This window comes from Ascaphus truei, chromosome 8 (genome assembly GCF_040206685.1).
Source record: "Ascaphus truei isolate aAscTru1 chromosome 8, aAscTru1.hap1, whole genome shotgun sequence".
NCBI lineage: Eukaryota > Metazoa > Chordata > Amphibia > Anura > Ascaphidae > Ascaphus > Ascaphus truei.
In genome coordinates this window covers 23,353,568-23,362,419 of record NC_134490.1, presented here as the reverse complement: position 1 = coordinate 23,362,419, position 8,852 = coordinate 23,353,568, and the positions used below count along the sequence as shown (strand labels likewise).

General features: G+C 42.7%; 1 protein-coding gene across 3 annotated transcripts in view; it reads left to right on the top strand.

Moving 5' to 3' along the window:
• Positions 1–57: 57 nt before the first annotated feature.
• P4HA1 (prolyl 4-hydroxylase subunit alpha 1) overlaps positions 58–8,852 on the top strand; it is a 74,039-nt gene continuing 65,244 nt past the window's right edge. For 2 of the 3 annotated variants that reach the window (XM_075610792.1, XM_075610794.1), the window contains exon 1: positions 2,747–2,877. The gene's annotated coding sequence lies outside the window, so the exon portion shown is untranslated. Of the gene's footprint in view, positions 141–2,746; positions 2,878–8,852 lie in introns of those variants that run through there. The other variant, XM_075610793.1, reaches the window with a different exon arrangement.

Sequence of the window (8,852 nt, the reverse complement as noted above, 5' to 3'; positions counted from 1 at the left end):
AAAGCATCATGGGATTTGTAGTTTGAACGCGGTAAGTGCAGGAAGCGCCCAGCTGAGCACAGGGCATTTGTGTGTGTGTAGATGCAATAGTTTAATACCCAGCATTTGAAATATATTTGGGCGGTGTGGACCAGATATTGGTAGGTGATTCTGATTTCAAATGGTAATACCCTCATTAACCTGTATGATGTTCAATAGAAGTTATCTAAGTATAAGCAAACTAATAATTCTAACTGGTTCTAGTATCAATTATGAGTCTAAGTGTGTTACTTGTATCAAGTCATACAAATATTAATATTTAAAATATATTTATATCATGTATATTAACATTTTGATTACGTAATTAAAGGATACGTGTTTTTATATAAACACTTCATTGCTGGAGGAATCTGCAAATTTTCCAGTGCTGTTTCAAAACTTCTAGCCAAATTATTATGTAACCATTGATGCAGTAATATGCAATGTATTGCTCTTCCTCAAGCACTGATTCAAATGATTATGTATATTGGGATAATCTGCAATTTGTTGCCTCTTGTTTTCAAGTATGCCCTTGGCAGAGTTATGATGACAATACATGGTTACATTAAAGCTGCAGTTCAAGCTCACGTGTTTTTTTTTTTTTTTACTTCAATAGTTTCATGTGGGCAATCTCTAATTACCTAAAGAACTGCATAGCTGCCGGTCAATTCGTTCTCCGTCTATTGATCGGCAAAGTTTGGCGACATCTTTAAATATGGGGAATGTAAATGGTTGCTATAGCAACAAAAATGCTTGTTAAAATAGAATACAAGAAAATTGGTCTTTCAAAGTAGTTTTTTTAAAAACAGAAAATGCTAAAAGTATTCTTACTACACAACTGATTTATTAAAAAAAACACACATGCAGGATATTGCATGAAATGCAGCTTTAAATAAACAGGGTTCCACATTATATTTAAAGACCTTGCATGAACAGTTAAAGATAATGTCAGCGGTGCGCAAACTCCCTGCGCGCCCCCCCTACCTTCTCTCCTCGGTCGCGCCCCCCTCGCCTCTGTTGCATCAAATGACGCTGCGGGATTATGTGACGTCACGCCACCCGTGGCCCAATTTGACGTCACGTCTCTATGGCAACGGACGTCATTTGACGCCGTGTTGTCATAGAGACGCGTGACTGGAGCCGGGTAAGTAAGTTTAGAGGCCTCGCGCTCTCGGCGTGGGTCCTCTGTAATCGCCGAGCCCCCACCTGAAAAGTCTTGCGCCGCCCCAGTTTGCGCACCGCTGATATAAGTTATAGGCGCATGTAACCGTTACAGACCAGATAAAAATGTGAGGCAGCTTTTGTTTTGAAAGGGGGTTCCAGGTTAAAGCCAGGCACTTTAATGCAGAATTTCTGTCACAGACTCCATTGTAGTCTGAGACTGTTGATGCTTAAAAAAATAAATCAGTGAGACGACCCAGGGAGTGTTGAGAATAATCTTCCTCTACCAGATAAATTGTTAAATGGCGAGGGAGAAAGAATCACGTTACCTTCCATTTGAGAAACTGGAAGTGTCTCATAAAATGATAAAAAGGGGCACAAATGCCAAAAAGCGAACAAATTGCTTGAAATTTTACTGCCATCTTTCTATCAGAATTTACTAAAGATTTTACATAATTTTTAGAGCAGAATTTACGCTCTGTGCCAGCGGATTTCTAACTGCTGGTAAATATATGTAAATGGGGAAAAGTATGTGTTTTTATTTTAAATGTGGTGATGCTCCTCCCCATGCAACAATTGGGAGCAATTTTTACTAAATGTGAGATAGGCTTCTTAAGTAAGGTATGAGGCTGATTTGTTTTACCTATAAGTATTATGTTGACCCGCCAACATTTTGCACATTAAAAAAAGGCTTCTTAAGTAAGGTATGAGGCTGATTTGTTTTACCTATAAGTATTATGTTGACCCGCCAACATTTTGCACATTAAAAAAACCCATCACAAGTTCCTCTCGTGCTGGATGGAGGGTCTGCAAAGACCTTTCCATGGAAGTTCCCTAACATATGCTGTTTACAACACACACACAAACCTCTGTTTTAATAGGTCAATAAGTACAAGGGTCTGTCGCACAAGGATCAAAATGAATTTAGAGCAGTGATCTGTTTATTTGCTGCCAGACCAGACACTCATTTCAGATGAGCATTAGTGCAGCGTAAATGAGTACTTAAGTATTAGGTGGTACCTTTTTTTTATTTGGACTAATAATTGATACAAGACAAACTTTTGAGAGTTTTCTCTCTGCCTCAGATAAGCATTATAACATATATATTTTAATATTTCCCTGGTAACGGAATGATTTGTAATTTGTATGTGATTCTTATCCACTCTTGCTTGTGGAAACGTTGTTACAAAGGCACAGTATTACCTCTAGAATTAATTCTGGAGCCATCATTAACCAAATCGTTACAAGTGGCTGATTTTAATTCCCAACAAAAGGTGGCATTTCCCCTTTATTTAGGAATGTTCATATGTTAAGGGATACTTAGAAGATACATGATTGTTTGGGAGACTGTTATTGTTATCGCCCCTAGAAACCACCAAGATGCAGTTATTATACTGTACTATACTCTTCCAGCCACTGATAACCCCGAGTAAAGCCGAGCACCTTCGGCAGAGCTCGGGATTCCAGGCTCCGCGCATGCGCGGCAGACTCAGGCTATGGCAGTGGTGAGGAATCTCACGTAGAGGGGGCTGGGGGTAGGAGCAGCGCAAGAGGGGGTGGACTGTTAAGGGGAGGCTATAAAATACGGGCCGGAGCCTGGGGGCGGGGGATCACACTCTGGAGGGACCGGGCAATCACTAAAGAGACGCGGGAGAGGTGAAGAGCGGTGCTGGAGAGGGGTTACCCGAAGTAATAAAGGTGAGAGAGCAGCAGCCACTGGGCACCCACTGACCCTGCCAGGGACACCCACTGACTCACACAGACACAAAGTTACTCTCACAGCTGCAATCAATGCCCCGCAGCAGCTTTGATCACAGAGATACAGTCCGTGTCCTCTGACACTTGGGATCTGCTATTAGATTATATTTAGCAGTCTGAAGCGGGTAACTTTGCTGCAGTGTGGTGCTAGCATCCTGTGCCTGGGAGGTGATATACAAAGGAATGTGCTATAAGCTCTCATTTAGCTTTTTCAGCAGCAAAGAAACACATTGACTGTCAGTGCACAATATATATATATATATATATATATGTCTGTGTTATTCAGTTTATACACATCCTATGCATACAATTGCATTATGTAACGTTGTTTTTTTTTTTTTTTTTAATAAATTAGTGTAACTGTTGGAGAGAGAACTAATATTTTCACACATCAGCTATTTAGTGCAAGTGATGAAAATAAAACTTTACCTTAATCTTTGATTTTTTTATTTTTATTTTTTTAGGGTATATAGTGGTATGTCTTTATTAACCATGAATATATAGCACTATACCTCTGTAATACCCACATTTGTACATTTGGGCTCTTTTAGTCTCAGGACAATAACCTGTTATATGTGTATTTAATGTTGGACTTGAAACTTGGGTTCCTTCTCTCCCCACCCTGGTCCATATACACAGTAGCTAGGTAACCTCTTACCCCTTGCACTCCCAGAGAATGGGCGAAGTGTTCAGTGTGTGTAGACTGTGCTCTCTTTGTGATTCCTTCTAGTACTCTCAAGTGCCACTACTCAATAAGTACTCGGTTATAGTACCTGAGCTTCAAAGTCTTACCTGTAAATGATTAATCGACTTGCTGCACACTCACTTTTTACATAGTTTTTTCAATAATTGTAGGTTGTGAATAACACTGGGTTTTAATAGAAGAAAGCAGTGATCCCATTCATTGCAAACATCTGTAGGAGTTGTTTTCTATTCCATTGCTGTGGGGTGTTCTGCCCAGAGTGGCACATTTAAATATTTTTGTAACTTCCCATTTTTTTTTTTTTTTGCTAGAATATAATTTCCTGAGCATACCAGCCATTTCTTTTAATCAGTGCTGCCTGTATCCAAATTGTATTATTTCATATCCAAGGGGCTGCTCCTCTTTCTTGGGGATCTCTGCACCAGTCACACATGATGGAAAATGCTGGTATAATCATTACGTCTCCTGAGTCCTGACTTTATATGGAAAGGGGGCAGTTTCAAAAGTGCAACGTGAATCTGTGTGATCAGTGGAATGGCTGCAGCAGATCAGAGGGATCTTGCATGAAATGGGTTAGAAAATGCTGACGTGATCAGGAAGAACCCAGCAATGTCTGAAGGATTTTTAGGATACAGTAGCACTTTTCTGTATTTTTTTCCCTGTGCAGAAGCAAATGGGGGGGGGGGGGGGGAGCTGGGGGATCTAGATGTGGAGAATGACATTCCCCAGCTGGGGGAGGGGTGGGTATATAGATATATACGTGGCAGTGCATTCCTGCACCAAACCTTCTCCACTGCAAAACTTATCCAAACAAGCTATTTCCGCTACTTTATTTACAGTAACACTAATTTATGGTGGATGTTTCACTTTTTGGTAAATATCTCAGAACTTCTCTTACTAACTTCCAGCTCTGCTGGGAAAGGCTAATGTCTCCATAGGAGGGCAGTATATTGGTAGGATTATTGCAATTTGAATAGTTATTTCTAGGGATGTTCATTTTGGGGTTTATGAATTAAATTCATTTTAGTAGTGTCACTTTTATTTTTATTTTATAGAGTTAGGAAATGTTAACATATTTAGTGATATATTTCTGGTTTGCATATTGAATAAGGATGCATTTTTGTGTTTCTTTGCAGTATCATTTTAACAGCATACAAAGTGGTGTTTTTTTCATTTATTTTTTATTTTTATTTAATTGCCAAATATGTGTGTGCGCTCTGCTTTAAATTTGCTACATGTGGAATATTCATTCAGTGGCAACATGTTCAGATCTGGTTGACATTAGTATGTTTGTAGCAAATTCAGGTTGCTCTATCTCCTTACCAATTTGATAACCTTATTTGTGAGAAGTCACACTGGAATTACTACAACATTTGGCAGTGCTAACGGTAATAATTGTATATAATATATTTTGGACGGATAGTCTCTAGTTTTTAATTGTATTGATATATGTATGTCATTATTTATATAGAGCAATTAATGTACATAGCGCTTCACAGTAGTAATACACGTGACAATCGTATAAATAACAAATAACACATAATGGGAAGAAGTGCTTCAGACATAGAAGTAACATTTAGGAAAAGGAGTCCCTGCCCCGAAGAGTTAACAATCTAATCTATATATCTTCTGCCCATTGTGTTATAATATTAGGTCACACATTGTAAAGCGCTATGTACCTGAAAGGCGCTATATAAATAAAGATATACATGTAATGGGTTATTTATTCAAGTCTCCTGCCTGCAAAAGAATTGCACCAGCTTTCTCAAAGGAAAAAGTGCAGTTTTCAATGGGATTCCTATTCCTTTTCTTTGATAAATATGATCCTGTTTTTGTTGTATTTTAACTGGCTTTGCAACTGAGGCTTTATTTAAACCCCATTATCTATGAAACCCAAGTTCATTAACAAGGTGTAAAAGTGTATCTCCTTGCATGGAAAATGTGTTATTCTAGTGGCAGAGTTACTACAACATATGGATCAGCTCTAAATGTCAGTGCTTAATCTACAGTGACTTGTGCCATTTTGTGAAGATAGAGTAATCTGCAAGAATATAATTCAAATAACTAATATAGTGTATGGGAGAAGTGCTGTACTGAAGTGGGAGCGCGAGGGGCCTCATGCCAGCCCATTTTTAAATTTGGGATCATAACTTTTACCCCTATGCTTTATGCTGTGAGACAATCTTTTCCTTATCAGGGACGATTTGAGCCCCATACGTCTGAAGACTTCAATGTTGCCAAGCACAGGTGAGGGCATTCCACGGCACAATAAATAGGGACTTGTATCTGTGTTGGCCTCCAATGATTCTGGATGCAGACTCATTGTGCTTATATACACCACTTTGCTTCCAATATGCTACTAAAAACAGTGTTATTTGATCACAAATGGCATCTCGCATTCTGAAAGGAGGTAGTATGTGATTTTGCATTGAAAGTTTGGATAAAGACAGCATTAGGAAGAGTCTGTTGTAACTTCTCAAACATTGTAGAATATGTTGTGACCATAAAGATAAAAGATGATGGTGTTAATAATAATAATGACTCACGGGACCATTAATTTGGCTCAGTGACTTCCACATCTGTGAAACTCTATTACACTTATTCCACACAAGTGTAGTCTGTTCTCCTGGAACGTGAGTGGGTGGAGTTAAATCAGTGAGCAACCCTAGGTCTACGTGACTCTGGCAATGTACCTAATGGCCAACATATGTTTTTATATATTGTGATGCCCACACCACATTGCAGTCTCTTTTAGTCCCAGATTAAGGCAGGAAACGTAGTATTTCACTATACAGGGTTTATTTACAGGGTTAAATTATACACTAACAGGCCCACCGTCCCTATAAGTCAAAATAAAATCATAAAATAAACGCCCACTCCTCTTAGGAGACTACGCCCTCGTCAAGGGTGATGCTGAGCGGGCGCGTGCGCTGGCCGCAATGAAACACATTGCTTCAATGTGTGTGGCCAGCATGAGCGAGCGCCTGCACATGCACAGCTCAGCTGCTTGCAAAGGCAAGCAAATTTGATTATGCCTGTTGCTGGCGCGTCACGCGAGTGGTTCGCCCAATGAAGGCGAACCAGCTCTGTGACGTCATGGCCACGCCCCGACACACCCCCCCGCGCACGCAACTAGCTGGCCATAAATCGCCCGGCCGAACGGGTGACGTCACCGCGCACCAGCGCGCTCGCTCACTGCCTGGCCGCGCAGCCTAATTATACATGAAGCTTCAGCCCTTACTAACTGGATAGACAATGAAAGAAAGTGACAGAGGTCACTGAAGTCCCCTATTAGTTGCACTCACGGCAAAAACAAGTAGCATAACTATAAGATACAAATATCCTCAGTATGGACTCAAGGTCCCAGGTGAAATAAAATAGTAGCTAGAGGATATAATATCCACAAATAGACAATTGTCTAAGACAAATAACCATAATCCCTAAAGGACCATGTATCCACAGAAAAAGTCTAGTGGTCTAAGGTATAACAATGGTATCCATATTAAAACCAAAAAATAAAAAAAACCTTTAATACATCTTAATATATAAAATCAAAGGTTGGTACTAGCTGCGGTGAATATGATTGGTCCGTGGCCAGCCCGACTGTCATTGCCCAAGAGGTACGCCCCACTGTGACACACACCGCCCACACGACTGTCATTGGCCAAAACTTACACTGACATCACTGACACACACCTACTTCACTGTCACACACTTGCACTGACAGCATACCCCCAAAGAAGCCCTGCAGAGTCCTTGCTAAGTTCATCTCACACTCTCACCCGTGTACACACACACACACACACACACACACACACCTCCCTGGCGCTCACTTCCCTCCCTCCCGGCAGGGGGACAGGCAGTGGCCAGGCAGCCTCCGGAAGGACCCTCTTCCTCCTGCTGCTGCTCCCACCAGATGTCGCTCTCTCTTTCCTCAGGCTATGGCGGCGTTGCCAATACTGAGGCGGTCTGTTCCCGCCCGGCTCCTGTCAGGTGCGTGTTTTCCCGCCCAAAGACCCGCCACTGTCCGCGCGCTCACCCCCTCTGCTGGGCACTCGCGTAATGTCACACAAGATGGCGGCGTTGGCAATAGTGAGGCGGTCTGTTCCCGCCCAGCTCCTGTCAGGTGCGTGTTTTTCCGCCCAAAGACCTGTCCCTGTCCGCGCGCTCACCCCCTGGCCCCCTCCCCCCTCCCGCCCTTGGCGCGTGACGGTTGCTCCCTCTATCAGAGAGGCTACAGGATTTACCCGCGCTGCGGGGTCAGTCACAATCCAGACATAGCCAGTCGGTGTGTCAATGTCAGACAGAGTGGGCGGACATGCTTTGTGTGGGGTGAGGGCCACCCTCTGTCTATAATAAACATTCATAGCTACCAGCCCCTTATAACCTCACTCCCCAGCGCTCACTCACCTCACCTCCCACTGTCCCCCCCCCTCCTGTCCACTGTCCCCCCCCCTCCTGTCCACTGCCCCCCCCTGTCCACTGTCGCCGCCCTGACCACTGTCCTCCCCCCTCCCTCCTGTCCCCCCCCCCTCCTGTCCACTGTCCCCCCCCCCTCCTGTCCACTGTCCCTCCCTCCCTCTGGGGGGTGGGAGAGGGGGAGCACACAAATAGGGGGGACAGGAGGGAGCAGGAAATTTAACTCACGGGCAACGCCGGGTCTCTCAGCTAGTCATTAATAACACCGAAAAGCAAATGACATAAAAATAAAACAATGGTGATGTTAAAAAAACCCTGTAGGGGAGCGGGTGGGAGGGGGGTAGCAACCAATAAAGTAAGGAATACCAGATCAATGGTAATAAGTATAATACATATAACTCATGGTATCCCTAGTGTTGCTACCAAAGCCGTGCACGCTCTGTGGGTAGGTCAGGGAAAACACTTACACTATAGGGAGCCTAGGTAACTGGGTATAAGGTCAACAATTCATGAGATATCAAATGCATCTATATGTATATATTGGTAGATGCAAGTATAATCCCCAGTCGAAAAGCTCCTTAAATACCCACGATTGTAAATACATATGCAGTAAGCAAACAAAGATGATACAACCATGCTCCTAGCGTAAGTGTGTGTGCCCCGACCAAGAATGACTCCCAACAGATGCTGCTCCGCTCCATGAGTGTTCCCGCTCTCAGACGCCCACAAGCAGCATCATCTGAGAAACCTTCTGCCGGGCAGCAGTAACGTCCAACGTAGTGTCCCGCTCAGT